Below are 20,265 nucleotides of genomic sequence, written 5' to 3'. Positions count from 1 at the left end.
TTGGAAAACAGAGGCATCATTATGATAATGAGCACCTGTTGTAGTAGAAAGGCGTCAAAATATGGCGTACCATATATATGTTATTGAAATGACAGTATAATGCTGTTTTTAATATAGAACAGCTGTGATTGTACAACATAGTATGTGCACTTAATATAAAGTCACAAACAACAGTTACAGTGAGAAACTTTAGGAAAGGTAATTTTAATCATTATTAGACAACATCCTGTTGAGATTTGCTTCACTTTCTTCTAGTCTGCAGTAAACGCCAGCCCTGCCTCACCAGGGAAACAACACCAAGGATCTTTCAATATGAAACCATCTGCACTGTATACTGTATATACAGCACTTTGTGCATGTGAATGGCATGTCAAAAAGAAGACAAAGAGGCCCGTGCAGATAGAAGTTTTTGCCTCAAAATATTTTAAAATGACCTTTGATCCAAGTCACCATCTTTCCCTTAGTAATAGTTTGATTTTAGTGCATTCTTTTAAGTGATTTCTATCAATTTGCCATCCAGCTGTTGTGTTTTGACCCTGAGTGTTTGACACATGGCAGGCTATATAAATCACATTCAAGGCTCTCACTCGCCGACACATGGCTCAAACACACACAAACACTTACCTCCTATTTCCTTTCCTCACCCTCCTCGTCTTCTCCCTTGACCTTGATCCATTGACTCTGCAGGTCACCTGGCCCACAGGTCACCATGAGAAAGTCCCAGATGAGCAGATTTGTTACCATTCTGCGGTCGGATCACTGTTGTCCAATGGGATCTGGTTTGGAAGTTGATATGCAACTGGGAGTATTGACGATGCCTGGCTCTATGCCATGTCCCTGACTGTCCTTTTCTCCTCACACATAAGACTTTTGTTTTTCTCTCTCTTCTCTAATATAAAGTTTCTTTTTCACTTTATTGCCCCACCAAAGAGTCTGTGACTTGCAGTTTTCCCATTGAGTACAACATAAATAAGTACATTTGAGAAAATGGAATAAACTCTTAATTCTTTTTACTTTTGTTTAAGAAGCTATTTAACATTACAGATACACTCTACAACTTTAGAGAATATTTGAAAACTGAAAAAAAAGCTACAAAGGCGGGATCCTTTAGTCTGTAATACGTTCATAAACCAAAAATGACTAACACAAATGAAGAATGTCAGTCTATCCTCTGCAGGAGGGACATATTCATTTACATAAATTCATAAGAGGCTTATTTTGTGGGGCTCTGAAGACTTCATTCACTACATTAAATATGTCCCTGTTGTTCACTTTTTATTGAGATATGCCTATCTTGATCATTTTTTACTGAAGTTTTACAATGGCAGCTTCTCGATAATTTATTCTGTGGTAACATTTTTAAGCTGTGACAAACAGCTGATAGGAATCACTGTTTTAGTTTCACCATCTGCCTCTGACATCTGATATCTGACTCTGACAGTCAGTTGAAAAAAAAAAACAGACTTTACTCCCCATGTCACTGCAAGACTTTAAAAATATTATACGGCTCACTGACGTTTAGCTGTTATTTGAAAGCACTGCATTGTCAAACTTAAGATCCTTGTTCCAGTGCCAATAAGTCAGTTAACTGCTGCTATTTTATCGTGCATGTAGAAGGCTTGTTGGAATGAATGGACAGTAGGAAATGATAGTCCACACAATAATTTGGACCAGATAATCACATATTTAGGATTGTGTCATGTTGGCTTCCACTGTATTTTTAAAGGTGCTGCTGTAGAACGTGCAGTATCCCGTGCTCAAAAAAAAAAGGAGCGACTGTACCAAGTCTCATTAATCACTAGAAGCACAACCGTAATTGTATAACCGCATTTGGTCACAGAGATGAATGTTTCAATGACAAATTTTGTGTCTTTTTAAATTTTTATGAGAGCATTAAATCTAGTGTTTAACTGCAAAGTACCATTTGATTGAATTTATCATAAAGAACTATATTTGAATCAGGGGAAGACAGCGCTGCCTCAGAAAATAAATTATCTTTAATTGACGAATTATAGTGCCTCAATTAGTCTGCTCACGAATTTGTCTTTATAATGTGTAGCTTTCCACATATAAATGTTCTCTATTCGGCTATTTTCAGACTGATTTTAGCTCTGTCTTTGAATATGACAATTTTAATATTCATGTGTTAATAGAAGGTATTACAACTGGAATGAACCATAACAATTCAAAATCAGTCAGATTGTACTATGCTGTCAAATAACTTAAGTCTGAGTGCGATCTATTTTCCAGCACTTTTAAGATATTCTTCTTTATTTTTGTCTTCTTTTGCTAAGAATCGATGTATAATAATCCATGCTTTTCTGCTAATATCCAGATTTTTATGATTTTTTATTCACACCATATAGTGAAGAGTCTTGTACACTTACTGGATTAATGACAGATTGAAGTATTATGAAGAATTTTTCTTTGCCAATGTAGCACCAATAAATACATACCCATTCTCAGTTCATTATGCCTTTAACCTGGAGTGAAGATGTTCACTTTGACAAAATCCTTTGATAATTACTAGATCAAAAAGATGATGCCAGATCTCAGCACATAAGTCATGCCTTTGAGTATTACAAGGTCTGCAGGTCTGCACTAGGTTGACAGAGAGTACTTGATTTGACCTGAAGCACAGGAAGAAATCTGGAACACATACTTTAATCATTATCAAAAATAGACAAGATTATATTCAAGCAAACTCACATGTCTTGGCATTATTCAGTCCTCACCAGGAATTTCTTCAGCAGCACTGCTATAATGTAGTAGATTTGCGGTGGCCATCGCAGCAATTCCCGGTCTGTGCAACCAAAGTGGTTTTCTTGTAAAATTTGTTTATTGTTATGAATTTGTGTGTTTTACAATAGTTTGTACCTAACCCCACTTTTAATGCCAAATCTACATATGATTAAAAACTGCTTTAAACCAATTAAAAACATGACATAGCATAAATACTAGAAGACGTCATATCTGGCAGATGTATTACTGTGAGTGTTAGTATAGAGGGTAGTGCTGTCATTTCCATGAATGGATGTAGGCCAAGAGTGAAGTTAAAAAGTTATAAAGTGATATTAAGACTGAGCAGGTTGGAGCTAACTAGTTAGAATGCTGACTAGTTTTTACATTGTACTGTATACAATACAATACAATACAATACAATACAATACAATACAGGTCTTTAACATAGAATCGAAACAGAATCCGTTTATTAAGTATGCTCAGTGTGCACTGGTTATGAATAATAAGAACACAGCAAGGAGAATAGATAAATGTAACGTAGATGGAATGGTTGTTTATAAATGTAATGGTAGGTGGGAAATATTTGTGCAGAAATGCAATTATTGTTCCCTTAAAAAAATGTAAATGGTTGTACCATAGAATGCAGATTACACATTTACCATGTAGCTTTGACCCAGGTCAATGGTCATGTAGGCCACTTTAAGTCATAGTTTGCAGAATTGCTCTGCACATGCTGATAAATGTGATGCGTTGAATTCCATCAGTTTTACTAACAAATCACTGTTCTCAGCGGCTCAAATGTGGGAGAATTTTCTCCTTTTTTTTCCTCTTCTCCACTAGTGATGGCTGCCTGCCTTGGGTCCTGTTTCTCATTTCTCACAGTAATGCACCTTTCCCTAGAAACCAAAATGGAGGAATTGAAAAAGAACATCCAAAAAGTATTTGTCTAGGGGCATAAAGCATTAGACTGTATGATGAAAAATTGACAAATTCAAAATGAATTTATCAAAGAAACAGAACACAGCTTCCTGTAAATATTTCAGGAGCAATTATTGTTATTTTTGAAGAGGGATAGCTTCTTTATATTGCATGCACCTGCCTAACATACATGCAGTGCACATGAAAAATGAGGCACTGAACCTGTTTTTTTAACCCCTAGCCCTAAATGTAAATGGTAAATATCATTTGAGTTCATAAAGACAATGATTAAAAACTCAATGCATACAGAATTTGATATGCAATTATTTTGAATTGTGGTGATGAACCACCTTTCAATAGATATTCTTTCTTTTTAGGAGACACCTGCTTGTTCTAATTAAATGAACACACTTCTTAAAAGAATGATTAATTGTGGTGACTGATTTGACTTGATTGTCCAATTGTTTCTAACGATACACAATTAGTGTGTGAGCATTGAGAAAAATAACTGATGGAGCCTTTTGTTTCAATTCTATGTCAGATTATGAGAATGTATTTGTCTTCTCAGAGTTAAAAAAAGATTGCACACTGAGAGGCTTGGTACCCTGTTGACAGCTGCTATACACTGTTAATTAATCTTCATAATAAAATATTCATAATACATGTGTGCCTGCCTTCAGATGGAGAGCAAGGTCCTGCATGTTTTTCATTCACAGCATAGCATACCTAAAAGGGGTCATTTGTAGAAACTGACTCTCCAGCTAATGGCCATTGGGTTACAGAGGAGCCTCTTGACAGTTTGCACTGTATTCTTTTCTAAGTGGCCGATCAGATCAAGGAGGTTCACAGTTTTTATTTATTTTTTTTTCCTCAGATCACCGGGGTTGTGCTGAATGTAAAAACGATTTGTTTAAACTATGCCAAGCTCAAGGCTGGTGTTTATTTTGTGCATTTATTATGGGACGCTGGCTTTTACCAGTATTGTTCAGTCAGACGAAAACCTTGTAACTCCATATTTATTTATGTATTTCATCTTTAGCTCCAACTGAATAATTACAGAATCCTCTGTGCGGTAAATAAGATCCAATTCCTTCTGTTTTTTTTCATAACTGTTGTCGTATAGTTTGGGACCAATAAGAAAAAAAAAAAACATGACGCTGTAAACTTCACTAACTGTTTTTTAAGCTGTTTAAATCATGAAGTTTTTTAGAACAGTTTTCTGTGGAGGGTAAATGAATACTGTACAAACATTTCAGAACTTATTTATCAAGGAGCCTGTTTCTTATATCAAAGAACCCCCAGTAGGATGTTGATCCCAAGGTTAGGAAAGCTTGAGCCGGAGGTTTAGAGGAGAAATAAAATGGCAAAGCAGACTTCCAAAGGCAAACTAAGCAGTTCTTGTAGATGTGCGTGCCCCTTTCGTCCTCTGAATGTGAAACAGGGAGAGTAGTGCAGCTGAGATCCGAAGATGGTACAATTGCCCACAGCAAGTAGCTGCATCAACTCTCCCTTCAAAACTTGAAAGGCCTGCTGGTCCTTTCTCATGTCTCCTGTCATCACAGTAGTCCACATTGGCAGGGGGTCCCCTCTACGTCCATGTCATTAGCTCAGCCCTCAGCACGATGCTTTTCTACTCTTGACTCATTTTTCCTTTCTCTGTGACCAGTAGTACATAGAAAGAGAGCGGAGGGGGTTTAAAGATAGTGGCTACATTTTTTTTTTTACTGTTGAGGCCATGTTGAAATATAAAGGGACTGAAAGTGAAAACATTAATGATTATTGCAATAACAGTAACCCCAAATTAAGCAATTTCATTGACTCATCCTCACAATGTATAAGCTACTATGTCATTCACTACACTGAGTGCTGGAGACATGTGACTAATGGCAGACTACATACCATCATTTAGTGCTAAAGAAAGATCAATTTAATTCTAAAGGTCAGCGTTGTAGATGGAGCTGTTTTCTAATTGGCAATGCTTTACTTGACTTAAATTTTTAATCATTCACTGCAAAGTTTAAAAGGTTATTTCTTCTTCATCTTTGTCATACATTGTCATGTTCTGGTAAAGAAAATGCTTTACGTCCACCAAGTTTTTCCATACTCCAATGATCATTTGAAAGTCTAAACTTTCTGTTTAATTATGGTAATGAATTGCACAGGTAATGTATTGGAAATCAAGTACTATATTTATATATGAATATAACAAAATGTAATGTGCAATGTGCAGGTAGGAAAATGCATTGGTTTCTATATGATAATATACATTGACTGATTGACCTAGTGTGCTCTGTATTATTTTTGAATTAGCTTTCTAATTACAGAACATAATTTGGCAGAAAGGAAGCTTATAGTTCTAACTTCACCACTAATCACTTAGGCCTGAAATAATGATTGAAAAAAGAGACTAAAAAAATGCAAATGATTTCCGAACATTAATGACCTACACTAAAATTACACGTTTAATTAAGTCTGCACTTAAAATAGAGTGCAGGCTACATTCAGAATAACTATAGTGCCTTAAATATCTTACCAATTCTGATCCATCATGATAGTGACTGGTCATGAACTTTAATTTAAAGTGAACCGAATAACAACCAAAGGATCAATTTTAAATGTGACCATGCTGGAATATACTAATTAATTGTAATAATGTAATTAATTAACCCATTTGTGTCATATAGACACAAACATCTGAAGCGTCATTAATTTTAGAACAGGGGTAAATAACTGTGACGATGGCAGACATTTGGACATTTTCCTCACAACAAGATGTCAACAATCCCCTTTGAGAAAAATGATGTAAACATCTTTTTATGCTTCCATTGTTTCTTCTCTTCAGATCTCAACCCCATTATCTTCTTACTTCTGTCAATGTTCTTAAAAGACAATTGTGGAGAAAGTCAAAGAGGTAAGAATAGTTATCTAATGTGGCATCGCACAAGGATTTGTCTCAGCTGACTGAGGACAAGACTCTCTGTTCCTTCTTTTTTAGCATTAGCATAATCTCCTGTGATCCATCTGACCCAATACAGTGCCCTCTCATCTATAGAACAGTTGTGAGAAATGACTGTGTACTTTGATGGTTCAGATTACTGAGCATGTCAATTGGTATTCCTTTCACTCTAATGTATGGTAGATGTGTTTAAATTCTTTAAAATCTGAGAATAGTGAAGCCATTTACAGCAGGCCTGCTGATGCGCCCTGTAATCCCCCCTTTTCCTCTCCCTCTTTGTGATTGTGAAACAAAAATGTCAACATTTTGATAATATTTGACCTCATTTACATATGGTGCACCTTGATACCAGACACAGGCTGCCTTCCCAGCATTTAAATTTCTTAAGTGTACTGGGTGCCACCAGACCTCGGCAAGCTGCTTTGTCTTTCCCACCATATGGCATCTTGACAGTGTTTTCCTCACTAATTAGTCTTTAACACACATGCCAAGTCCAAATGACTGTAATGTCAGGCTGCACTGAGGATCCTTGTTGCATCAGAAATGAGGTGCCAGAAAAAAACATTTAACTTTAGTTCTGGTACTGCACAAATATTGACCAAGTTTAGTCTATTTGAATCATTATAGTGCACTATGGCAGAAATTCTAATTGAATAGCAAGAATCACTATAGTGGATGCAGTTGAACACCTTTATCTGTCCCACAAGTGCCATATAACCTTTAATAAAGATGGCTTCCTTTTGGCAGACCCCAGTCATTATATGGAGACAGGCAGTGCATAGTTAATTCTTAGTATTTCAGGCACATACTACCAGCTCATCTCTTTGTTGGCCAGACAAACCAACAGCGTCTAACTTTAGGAACTTATGTGCATGGAGTGGGTTTTTTATGTTTAAAATAATTAAACCATAGATTCATATAATCATCTATTGATGTGCCACCATAACAGTACATGTTGTTGTAGGCGTAAAGCAGTATTAATCATGCTGACAAATGTTTTTACATTATAGTTTTCACCAGTGAACTTTTTTTCTGATGAAAATGTAAGTAAAAACTAAGTAAGTAAAGGAAGAGATCCAGTCAGAGAGAATCTCTTTGTTTGTTAAGGAAGTTGATCTACCCCCATGTAGATGGCCTCTACACACTGTCAACACCTGGGGAAAAGAAAAGAGCAGACACAGTGGACACAGTTCTCATTTAGACAACAAGACACTCGGTAAACTTTGTGGAGCAACTATCACCAATACGAGCCATCACATAGAGACAACTTCCTGTCTCATATTCATGTCACAGACACACATGACCACACTGTACCTGCAAAGAAAGCCAGAGTGTCCCAGAAGAATATTTCTGCAGAGAGGAGGCATTGCAATTTGGGGAGAGCAGCTCTACTGTTGTTTACTTTCCTATTGCTATTGAGATGCTCCTAGGCCAATAACATTCCATAAAAGATTCAACATTTTACTTTTAAAGTAACTTCAGACAACTCGGACAACTTTAAAACATGCTTTAGTCTTATATTATATATTATTATATTTTATTATATTTTTCATTTTATTCATCTAAATCCACTGTAGGCAATAATTAGTCGATTTTCAGTCAACTAAATTGAAGTTATGAGGAAAACTAAATAACATTTTAGTCATAAGACAATGAATAAAAAGAAATCTAAATTTGCTGTCATTAATTTATAGAAGGTAGCAATGACAGCTCACAGGAAATGGAATCTCTTATTGTTGGTCCATTTATCCACTTTCTTTTTAAGAGATTTTGAAGTACTATGGACAACCATGTCATCTACATTAGCTGCATATTCTGCATAATTTGCATGAGGTGTGTGATTAACAACATTTTTTTCCCTTAAGAGGAAGATCAGGTGATCTCCATATTGAAGAATTAAAGGCACATATTACTGCAGAAGGGGAGTACATTTTCATGGTGTGTTACTTTAACAATTTCACATGTGAATATATATTCATTCTGGAAGCAAGTATAGCAAGTTTGTGATGGACAGCCAAACATACATCAGAGGGCTAAAATTGGCAGTCAACGTCAATCCTTGTACAAGGTGTTAATGCAAGTTCAAAGCAAGCAACAGATTCATCTGTTTTTTATCAGAATATTTTCTATTCCTAAAACCTTGCTTCTCATTTTCTGTGCAGCTTTGTCTTATTATTCTTTGTGTTGCTCTTTGCAGTAAAATTGTCTCCACGCTCACATACTAGGTAACAAATTGCTGAAATAGAGATCTTATTCCTTTCAAAATCCACCTTTACATCAAATACTTTAGCAAAATTAACATAATGGTCATGTTCTGGAAGACCACAGGCTTTCCAGGCTCATGTCATGGTTACAGAATTCCCGGATTGGTTGTAGTTATCTCAGCCTGAGATACACCGAGAGATGCTGCATGCTGACTGACCTGGTTCAGCTTTCAGTACAGATATCTCACTGACACTGGGAAAATCACACATTTGGGAAATTACTGTTAACTGTTAACCCCAAGCAAATATCATACTGAATTCAAACTTATCATTTTGGTTTTCAGACCATCTGTTATGCTAACAAATGACTAATTGGAGATATTGTTAGCCTTGTCAGATATACCCAGGAGATACATCTTAAGTAATGAAGTAAAAAATAAATTAATAAAAACATGTCATGCCAACTGTTCTGTTTTTGTAATTCACTGCACAGAAAACTTTTAAAATGAATATCTTTGTCATATCAGATCCACCAGGTGAGAATAGGCATATCATTAGCATGTCTTGTGGATGTGGTTGTGAACATTCCTGCTACACAGATCCTGTCCTCTGTGAAGTGTGACTAATTCACAAAAACCTGTGAACGATTGAGGTCCATATTTTATGCAAAAATATCTGTGATTAAATACTGTTTTTGCTTCTTAAGTATTAGAGCTAATCAGTAATTTAATTTGGTTAATAGTTTTAGCCCTATAGGCAATCTTTACCTGTCCCTTTGTTTTTAGATTACACTGATGTTACCTTATAGTGTGCCAGCTATTACATAAGTTTACCGAACGTTTAGTTACACAGTGTGACACTTATGCACATAGCATAAGTATAAGCATAAAATACTTAGACATATTACATGAAAAGTACCTAAAGAAATGTTTATAAGCATCATATATAATATCATTTCAAATTGATCACCACTGTCCATGACTTCATTTTCTATCGAAAAACTCAGTTTGCAAATAGATTACCCTCCACCTCCATTTCATCTAAAGTAAACAGTTTCACAAGCAAATTGCTCAAATATACCCTGAGTGAGCCAAATGGAGAAGGAATTTTTGAGGTGATGATGATGATGATGATGAGCGGTTATGTATTTGACAAAGAGATTAGGATTTGTTTTAGAGTAGCCTCAGGAAAAAATGTGAAACAAACAGATCTGTTAAATGATTCGGAAGTAATAACAGGCCTGTGTTGATGTGGTCTTCCTGGCTGAACTTCTGCTATAAAGCCTCATTATTTTTGGCCACTGAGCAGATAAATTAGAAAAAGCAGACAGTGAACACAGACAACATATCACTCTGGAACAACAGATCTGTCTCTGGTGGCTTAGATTAATATTTGTTTCTGACAACAACATGGACAGATGCATACTTGGAAAAGTATGTGTGGATGTGTCAGGCAGCTAAGGAAAAGGAAATGAGTGATATACAATAATCTAAGAAATAAAAAATAATAATAATTTATTTTAAAAGTCTTTTTATGTCTGCATTCTTTTGTTGACCAGGCACACAATTACCTGGAAAAAAAAAAAAAACTGTATAAAAAGTGCACATGTTAACCAATGGACCTCTCATTGATGCCGTTTTCACCATACCGCATGCAGACAGTGATGCCTGGTAGGGATTTACAGGCTTAAAGAAGAGACAACAGTGAGAATAAAACAGAAGAATCACATCCACGTCTGCCATCATTTCAGCTTTACTCATGCTCTGTCTGTAACAACCCTCATGGTTCCCAGATTGTGCTGTGCGGTAATCAAAATCTCACTTTGAAGGGAGGCAGGTGGAGGGGTTAGAAAGGGAGGGTGAGACAGACATGACAGCCATACAAAAAAAAATAACACTGTGAGAGTCCAAGGGGGAAAAATTGTTTTTGCAAGGTACTCAACACATTGGCATAACAAAACAAAAATGACATGCATGCAACATTTTAGATTTTATTTTTAATCTTTAGTCTTGTTATATTTAGTGATCACACTGTCCCTGCCTTGTGTAAAGTTAGACAAGCTATAAAGATATATGCATCTACTTAAACGATTAATATCAAATAATATAGGCAAGATGTGGGTGTGTGTGTTTAGTTATTTATATTTGCATAACTAAAACTGAAATGACATATTCTTTCTATTAAATAAAACATGATAAATTACTTTGCTTCTGAAAATTATTGTATGTGATAATACTAAAAGCAAGGAAAAAGGAGTGAAAGATGTATAGAGAAACATGGAAGGTACTATAAGCGGCAGCTGCAATGCAGGGATGCAGGTTAGATACATAAAATGTTTGGATAGTGGGCTGCTGCAGGAGAGCTTTTAATGTGAGCTCACAAGTAACATAGCCCATTATAACTTTGAAGCTGCTTCCATTCTATTGTATAATATGTATTTTTTTTCAAAATGAAGTAAAATGAATTCTGACAAGGAGAGAAACACATTGAGATGCCTGGACAGATTATATGCTCTAATGAATAGGTCAAATTCAATAATGTCAGCTGTGATTAATGGGTATTTTTACCATTGGCCTTTGCTGTGCTTTCAAAATATGTTATAGTAATCTGTCTTGTGCCTTCCTCATCTTCTAACCACTCTCTTGAACCTCAGTATAGCTACAAAAACATAATATATACTGAAGGATTAGTCAGGTATTTAGTACTATAACCCAGCAAATGTTGATGTTGCCTGCCTACATCCCAGCTATTGGTTGAATCAGAATAAATAAAATGCAGATCAAACATCAAAAATTTGACTTCTGTGCTGTTCTGTCGTACTTTTGGGCTTTTTGTTGTTTGATGATTCTTTTTCATCATGCGTTAACATGAGGCAGAGGTCTGACTGGTTTCAAATTCGTTCAGCAGTTTGACAACAACACAATACTTGAGTCAAAAAGAACTATGTTCAACTACAAGAAGCACAAGGGATTTATTCAGCAGATTGTATGGTCCCCACAGAGCCCTGGTCCTCATGCAGTCGGCCCATGATTACCAGAAGTGACTTAAGTCAAGAGAAGAACTGAGACCAGTTCTCCAAGACAGATAGAGCCCCCCCACCCCCAATGTAATTAAAAATCCCCATGAATGTACACCTTTTACTTTTTATGTTGGATCAAACTTGTACATACAAATCTAAATCTGGATTACCTTAACCAGCATGTTCTTATTTAGCCTATACTACACCTGTTACTATTCCAGTTTCTTGATTGTAGTACAACAAAAGTCCTTCCTGACTGCACTAAAACAAAGGATAACATCAGAATACAAAATGTTTTAAATACAAAATATCCTGCTTATTAAGAAGTAAGTCGAAATAAGTTACAGCATTGCCACTCTTGGAGTGTTGCTGTGTATACGGATGAGACCATACATATACTTGAGTGTAACCTTTAGGATGTGGCCATTCTGAATCCCTAATTTGTCCCCTAACACTTCTGGCAAGGTTGCATCCATGTGGTCAGGTGTGCAGGGGCTTGACCGGTCGATGTTGAGCTTCCTTGCACACTAAGGAGTCTGGCACTCAGGTCAGTCGTAATGGCCACAGCCAGATGGTACCTATCCACTGGGGACGAAGGACACAGACATGCTGGTCACAGTTTAACTTTGGAGGTTGCATATTCTAGCATTATTTAATGCTTGATTACATGCATCATTTATCACAATTATGTCTTGATAAAAGTTTGATGCAAAAACACAGCAGAGGCATGCTGAATATTCAAACTTTGCCCTCTCCTGTCTAATCAAGCCTGAATAGGGGAGCAAGGGAGAGAACACAGAAAGACAGAAATAAGTGCAGATAATAGGGCTTTGATGAAATGATACCATTTCGTTTTTCAAAGCAGAGCAGTATTAGGTACACACTGAAAACGAGAAGAGTCTTAAGGTCAAGACAACAAAGATTTAAAGGAAAAACATCTAAAAAACACATCCCAGTGAAGCTCAGTAATTTTGCCTTTTCCACAAATAGATGTTATTATAACAAAAATAATAATGATTGTTTATTTTTCTATTGTAGGGCAGTGGCTGAGCACATAACCTAACATGAGATTTTTCTTCTAATAAGCTATTATCAAATTATATTGTTATCTAGGCAGCATTGTAGTGACTTGAATTGGCTCAAAAAAATGCTTTTAGCTCAGTATTTTTGCTCAGTCCCATGTTTGAACTTGTAATAAAATGTGTTACTGAGAATGTAATCTTATTATTTTATGTCCTTCTGCTCTTACTGGGCAGCTGTGGCAAAGTGACAGGAAACAGGCACGATGGTGGTGTACTGACACGTGCCAAAGGTCCCCAGCTGCACCCAAACAGGAAGCGCTGGGATTTTAATCGTATGCATTTGAGGCCTCTGGTTCACTGGGAATTCTAGGAATAGGTTTGAGGCTTGACAGTGAATTAAGGATCTTGACACAGAAGTGACAACATAGAAGGAGTAATGCATAAAGGGTTGATGCCAAGGTTAAGATTTTCTAAGCCCCTCTGCGATTCATTTCAGCATGAGATATGCAAGTTGTTTTTCAAACATGTCTATTGTCCTGTGTGCACAATTTGCAAAGTGCTCTTCAGATTTATCATGGCTATTTGAGAGCAGGTGGAAATTAGCACCAGTGTATTAAAAGCTTCTGGTCTGAGGAGAAAATGTATCTCATTTCCAGTCTCAGCAGAACAAGAGTGTGCAGAAGAGCACCAGGGATCTTCAGTAAATTACTTCAAAACCACAAAGTATTTATAACTTTGGATGAAGAAAAAGCAGCTGCTGATTTAAAACAATCCAGAGCTATTTAATAAGGTGAAACTGCACTTTATTGATTAGGTTCTACACACACACACATGGATCATTTACACCTGTGCATTTGGCTGTGAATCTTTTGGGATTTTTGTCAGCTGTATTACCAACCAAAATTTGCTGCAGTGTATATTTTAGTCAGAACATCTGCTGGATTGGCTTCCTTCTCCAAACAGACTCTCCTGCAGCAGCCCACTATCCAATTCAGTGGTTTTGAATAAGCACGGCACTTCATTTTACACTATCAGAAGTTACTTTTACAACTCCTCAAATAAATGTTGGCTCCTCTTTTAAATTACACTGCACTGTAGTGCCTCTCTCCAAACCGTGTGTGCTGTTACTTCATCATCAGGAGATCAGATTTATAATAAATATTTAGTTTTCACTTGAATTCCTGTGAGTAGATCTCAGGTATTAAAGGTGCATGTTTCCTTTGTAACATCTGATCAGTAAGCAGCACCTGTCACTGGTGCTTAAATTAGCTTGGCAATAGAACATTCATTTGTATGCAGATTCCAACACAACTTTCATGAAACATGCAGTGCAAGCTGCACAGCACCTTTTATGTACTGTAAGGCTGTGTGTTTTTCAGAGTTAAGCTTCCTTAATAAGAAGCTGAGGTGTTTACTGTAGCTACACCTTGACCTTACACCTCTTGGACCAAACTGAAAACAATAAATCTTCTGAAGACGAGCAGCCATCTTAAGAATAAACCAAAAGCATAAAACCACCAGGACATCCTCCAATCGGATTCTCTCTGTTTAAAGTGCAGAATAAAAAAGATAATAAACCAAGTAGATGTCAAACTTTAAGAATACGGGATTTGTCTTTGCAAGCACCGAGGGATTGATGTGTTTGAGGATGCATTCACATTTTTGATTGGATTATGTAAAATAAAAATTGAATTCTAAATCCATTTGACTGAGACTCTGCAAAGGCTATCCAGGGACGGAGACATCATTATGAATATTAATTGTTAATAATTATCCTTCTCCTCAGGGTAACTCGTTTTTCAGGACAGTGGAAGTTGATTTAGAGAGAGTAAAAAGAATGACGACAGAGAGACAGAAGGGGAGAACAGGGAAAAATAACGAGAGGGGAGAAGTGCATCCGTATCTGACGGCCGCAGATTTACTTTAACTTGTCATGAAAACTCTCTGTTGTATACATTGCTTAGTAATTCAAGGCATTAACATGAAATCCAGATTAACGTCAAGCCATCTGCTTTTGAATATTTTGTATTCACTCAAGGGATTTCATTTAATGCCAGCACTGTAAAAGGATGTGCCACACGTTGTAAGTACTGCTGTCTATGTTTAAACTTCCTTCACACTATTTGTTTCCGTTTTATATAAGCTGGACATCCGTGTCAAGCTTTATCAATGAGAAACTGAGGGCCTAATCTATGATCTGCGATACCAGGATTGCTTTAATATTATATGTAATGCAGGTATGTAATACATGACATTGACAATATTATGGTGCAGCTTTTGAAAAACTTTGTTTGTGTCAGACTGTAGTGTACAGGCCATTTACATGGGGATATTGTACTGCAAGGTATTATTGGAAATAAAATGTGTACTGATACATTTAGTATTTATATATCTCTAACTTTCACATCTAAATAAGCATCTCATCATTATGTTAATAGAAAACAGGATCCATATGGCATTAGGGTACCTTCACAACATAGTTGTTGCAAATTAGTTGTGAATAAATGCAATGAATGAATGAATTTTGTCATTCAATTTATTCAACTGAGTGATATAGAGTGAAATGAGACCAAAGCTGTTACTAGCTGCAACTATGGTCAAAGAACTGAGAATAGTTTGCTTTGCCTATGTTTGAATTTACATAAAATCATTTACAAGTTTGAGTCATGAAGTCCCAATAGCAAGAAAACTTGAACAATCAGCATCATTTCCTGTTGAGCATCACTGTAAAGGGCTTGATGATTGCAAACAGGCAATCCTAACAAGACTTGAGCCTTCTACAAGTCAAATGATCTCTCTAGAATGTTTCCAGGAAATTGTTCTCTGCATCATCTTCAATCTCTAGTGTGCAGAGCAGATGAACATTATCAAGGAATGAACTGACAGGCATCTACGCTGAACTGTAGCTCTCTGAGGTCTCACTGTTAGGCTGCGGAAAGGGCTCAGAAAATTAATCTCAACAGCACCCCAGCCTTACTTAGTGTTTGATGTCACCACTGCTGTGATATTCCTGAATCTGACATAACAGTTTCTCACTTTTAACCTGATAGTTGACTTATGCAATATGCTGCCATATATACTGTACATACATGCTAAAAAGGAAATAACATTCCTGTGGTCATAGCAAAGAAGCTTAACTCATATATGTTGATTGGTATTTTTTCCTCGTATTTTGCATAAGTATCTGGACCCTTGACTGGATGGGCACTTATATAAATGTTATGGCACTGCACAGCCAAAGAGAGTGTTCAAGCCTACAGAGACTGTTAAAGGTCACAGCAGGAGAAAAAGTTTGACTAATCAAACTTCAATGCACAATCAGCCTCTACACTTTTCACTCATAAACATATGTGATAATAATCTTGAAAGCAAACCAATAAAATATATGTGATAATAAGCTTGAAGGCAGTCCAACAAATACTCAGAGAAACTAAGAAATATCATGGGCAATCTAGCATATGGAAATAAAAATGATATGTCAATTTTAAATGTTAAAGATTAAAAGAGGATGGCCAAAGTCGCAAAATGTACATGTCAAACCATGCCCACCTTGAAGAGCATTTATTATCTTGTGAAAAAAAGCATTTTAACCTTTAGAAGGTGCTTAATTATTCATAAAAGCTACATAATAGGAACATTATTACAAACTGTCAGGCAGGAAACGCCACATACATAATGTAAATGTCCTTTGCTTACTTTACATGTTGCCAAACAGCAATACATATTAGCTGTGGAACAGTGTGGCCGTCATGGTGTGTGGGCAAGGGAGAGGTCAGTCACTCCAGTGGGTATTTTACACTTAACCCTCTTCCACAGTTTTAAATGAAAACGACCTACAGACACTCTCATGCTTAAATGCATGCAAATTTGCTCGCTGCTTTCAACCAGAACTAGTTATTAAAGGGACTGATCACACAAGATCATTCAAACCAAAAATCTGTAGATGTCAGGTTTAAGTCTCTCTGAGAGCTGATGCAGACCAAAGCGTTTTGGAAGCTTAGTTGGTTGACAAGCATGACTGCTTATTGCTTAAATGAATTTTCTGAAATATGGCTGTTCCACATAGCTTTTTAAGTGCAACCATCCATGCACTGCTGAGCAGGAATTATTACAGGGCAGAGAAGAGCTGTACATTGGACAGTGTGCAGGGTGCAGAAAGTGTTTGCCTTGTGTACAATGGATTTGTGTGTCAGTTTTGGTTTATTGTGATACAGTATGGTGGTAATGTTTCTGAAGCCCTAAGCAAGGATTTATATTTGTCTACAACATTTAGAGCAGATATTACACTGCTATAGTATATTTAGTAGTATATAGTAGTTAATTTTGCTGCATTGTTTATACCAAACAATGAAAATATTTAGGAGCACACATCAAGATTTGCGGACTCTGAACAAGCCGTTCACAGGTAACAGAAAACCCCAGCGGTCCATGTGTGAATTGGAACATTTCAAACATCCACATAAGGCCTGCCTGAAATGGGCCACTAGTAATTTCACCATATTCCCCACAGCCCTCTGACAGTCCTCTTTCAACGCCTTCCAGGGACTCCCCTCAGTGCCAAGAGATTTCAGTCACCACCACAGGGGACAGGAAGCTTTCCCCAATAGCAAATTATTAGACCACAACCTCCATCATGGTGTGTGAAGTGGCTGAATGGAGGGGAAGTGACTATTTCTGATCAAAGAGGATCTTACTGAGACCGGCTCTCGATGTTCCCCTGTCTCTGTATTTTTCTCTCTGAGTAATTTGTTTGTTTGTTTTTCTCAGTGTGTTTTTCAGAACTGATTCTGTGATTAATCCAGAGTGGCATGAGGCTCTGGCTCTCATGTTGCATATGAATTATTCATATTATTACCAACTTACTAATTTCATGATATTTGGAACTTGTCTTTCATAGAAATTGCAGTGAAAATTTGGTTCTGCCTCCCAGAAGGTTTACCAAACAGCAAGATAAGCCTAAAGCAAGTTATAGGTGAGGACAAATAAAGGCTTAAGTGCTGCATACATTTAGAGAAGCGTCCCCAGATATTATGAGAAGGAGTATTTAATTTGAATAAACCACACTCAAAGTATGATCTAGTTAGAGACTGTGGATTTCTCACAGCAGCCCCAACCACAATTTAAAATAAAGCTGCATCATGATCCCTCTGAATATGTCATGTATTTAATTGGTCGCTTTTCTCTCACAAGGTCCCCAAACAAGAAACTAATGTGGAAAAACACAAACACCAAAGCACGTCTCCCAACACCACAGTGTGTCAAATTATTCCCATCAAACAACACTCTCAGTCAAAACTTTCAGCAACTTAACAGCAGAGCTTTTTAACTGCATTCTCTAAATCTATGTCAAATGAGTGGGGCACACCAAAAAAGAACCTTGGGAGAATTATACAATAATTAGACCATGTTTTATCATTTTATCATTTTATCTTCCTCCACCCATGCATCTCACCTCCACAGCGCCTCAGTTCTGACCTTGAACTAAAAACTGTCTGAAAAAGAGAAACTTCCCCAGGAATTGGGTTTTGAATCAATACATTTAAACTTCTAACCTCTTTACCTAATTATCTCCTTGTTCCCTTCCTCTGCTTTGTATCATGGCAAACTGAGCCATAGTTCACAGTAGTCGTGTTTTTAATTACTAGTAGTCTTGTTGTGAGTATGTTATGAGCATATATAGATCGTGTAAGTTGAAGATTTACAAAAAAAGAATCAAATTATAGAGCAGCTTTCAACACTTATTCTCTTCTAAATGTCATGTAGCTGGTGTTTAAAGTGTGTTAGGACATATTTCAAAGTGCTTTTAAAGTGTCACTACAGGATATGCACTGTATATGGATGATTAATAACTTATTGTGACTGATTCATTATTTTATTTATGTTACAAGTGACTCGAAATTGGTTGGATGGTCAAACATGAATCATTCATGGTGATAAACGTCACTAATCTCTAATTCTGTTCTCGTGTCTTTTGTTTTAAGAGACACTGGCGGCTGCTTCTGTCTGGTCACATCAAGGTTATAATAGTTCACCTCAAAACTTGCTGAAAACACAAAAACTAAACTGATGTTACACTTGTGTTGCCATGACCCCTCAGTCAGTTTCTACGCTGATGATACCCATCTCTCTGTTTAGATGCAATGTACTATTTTCACCTAACAGCATTTCAGTTACAGAAGTAATTTGTATGCAGAATAACACAATATACAGACTACTTTTAATTTAATTGTTCCCTTGTTTTGTATCTGTAATGAAAACCTTTGTTGGATTCCTATAAACTGTAGGTAATCGTAAAGTGACATATTGACTGACACTAGCAGGCTCTATTACTGCCCCAAAGATTTTTTTTTTGACTGGTTAAATTAAGTTATATATTTGGCTGCATATTCTTATGTCTATAAAAGTATGTTAGTGGGAGTGAAGGCAATGATGCACTAAAAATGAAAACAAGCTGGCTCTTTACAAGGCAAGGTAAATACACCAGACTTCAAAAAAGTCTTCTTTGAAATTGAACCATGACATCTGACTGTGTGCTACCCCACAGCTGTAGCCCCTGAATCATTTAAACAAAATGTCTTGTTTGAACTTGTCCTTCTCATACTGCCTCTTCTCAAATGTGACTACAGCTGGGACTTTGTTACATTCATTTGACCTTGTTTATTTTATGTACTTCTTTAACAGGTTCTTCATTCAATGCTCTGGTTACCTCTCTTTTTATATTTTATTTATTTGAGGTCTTAATAGCTAGTAGTGTGTTCAGTGTAAAAATCTCGAGATGTACTCAAAACAAACACATGCAGGTCCTTCACACTTTTGATGACAAACCTTTATTGGCCTTATGTCCTGGTAAGGCCAATTAAAAAGTAAGAGAATATAATCATTCCATTCATAACTGAAAAACAACATTATCGGTCAAATTTTGCAGGTGATTTGAATAGCCGGTTGTTTACAGCATTTAGCTGTATGTGCCAGTTTTCAATGCTGGACATAAAATAACACATTTTGAATCAATGGAAAAACTGAGACACCAGTGATGATAAAGGAAAAGGACTTGGAATGGTTTAAAAATGTTTCCCCTTTATTTTGTTGGAATATCACTAACAAAGCAAGGCTGTTTTGTTTTTTTCTGCTAAACTCTACATACTCCTCCTCTGAGTGAGCGCCTGAAGTTTTCACGTTTGAATAATTAATACCATTCTATTTGCAGCATTACAAATATCTCCATAGTCATGGGGGGATCCTTGCAGAGCAGACACAATGTAACTCATCCAGTCACTGATATATCTAAAAATGTACACTGCATGCAAATATCCACGCTCTGACTGGATATCACCCTTTGGGTAGTGAGGCTAATAGAAGTGACTGAACCCACTACTCGTTAGCATTCTCTGGAGTAGTGTAAAC

The sequence above is a fragment of the Parambassis ranga genome, chromosome 3, assembly GCF_900634625.1.
Source record: "Parambassis ranga chromosome 3, fParRan2.1, whole genome shotgun sequence".
NCBI lineage: Eukaryota > Metazoa > Chordata > Actinopteri > Ambassidae > Parambassis > Parambassis ranga.
This window is presented reverse-complemented; position numbering follows the sequence as displayed.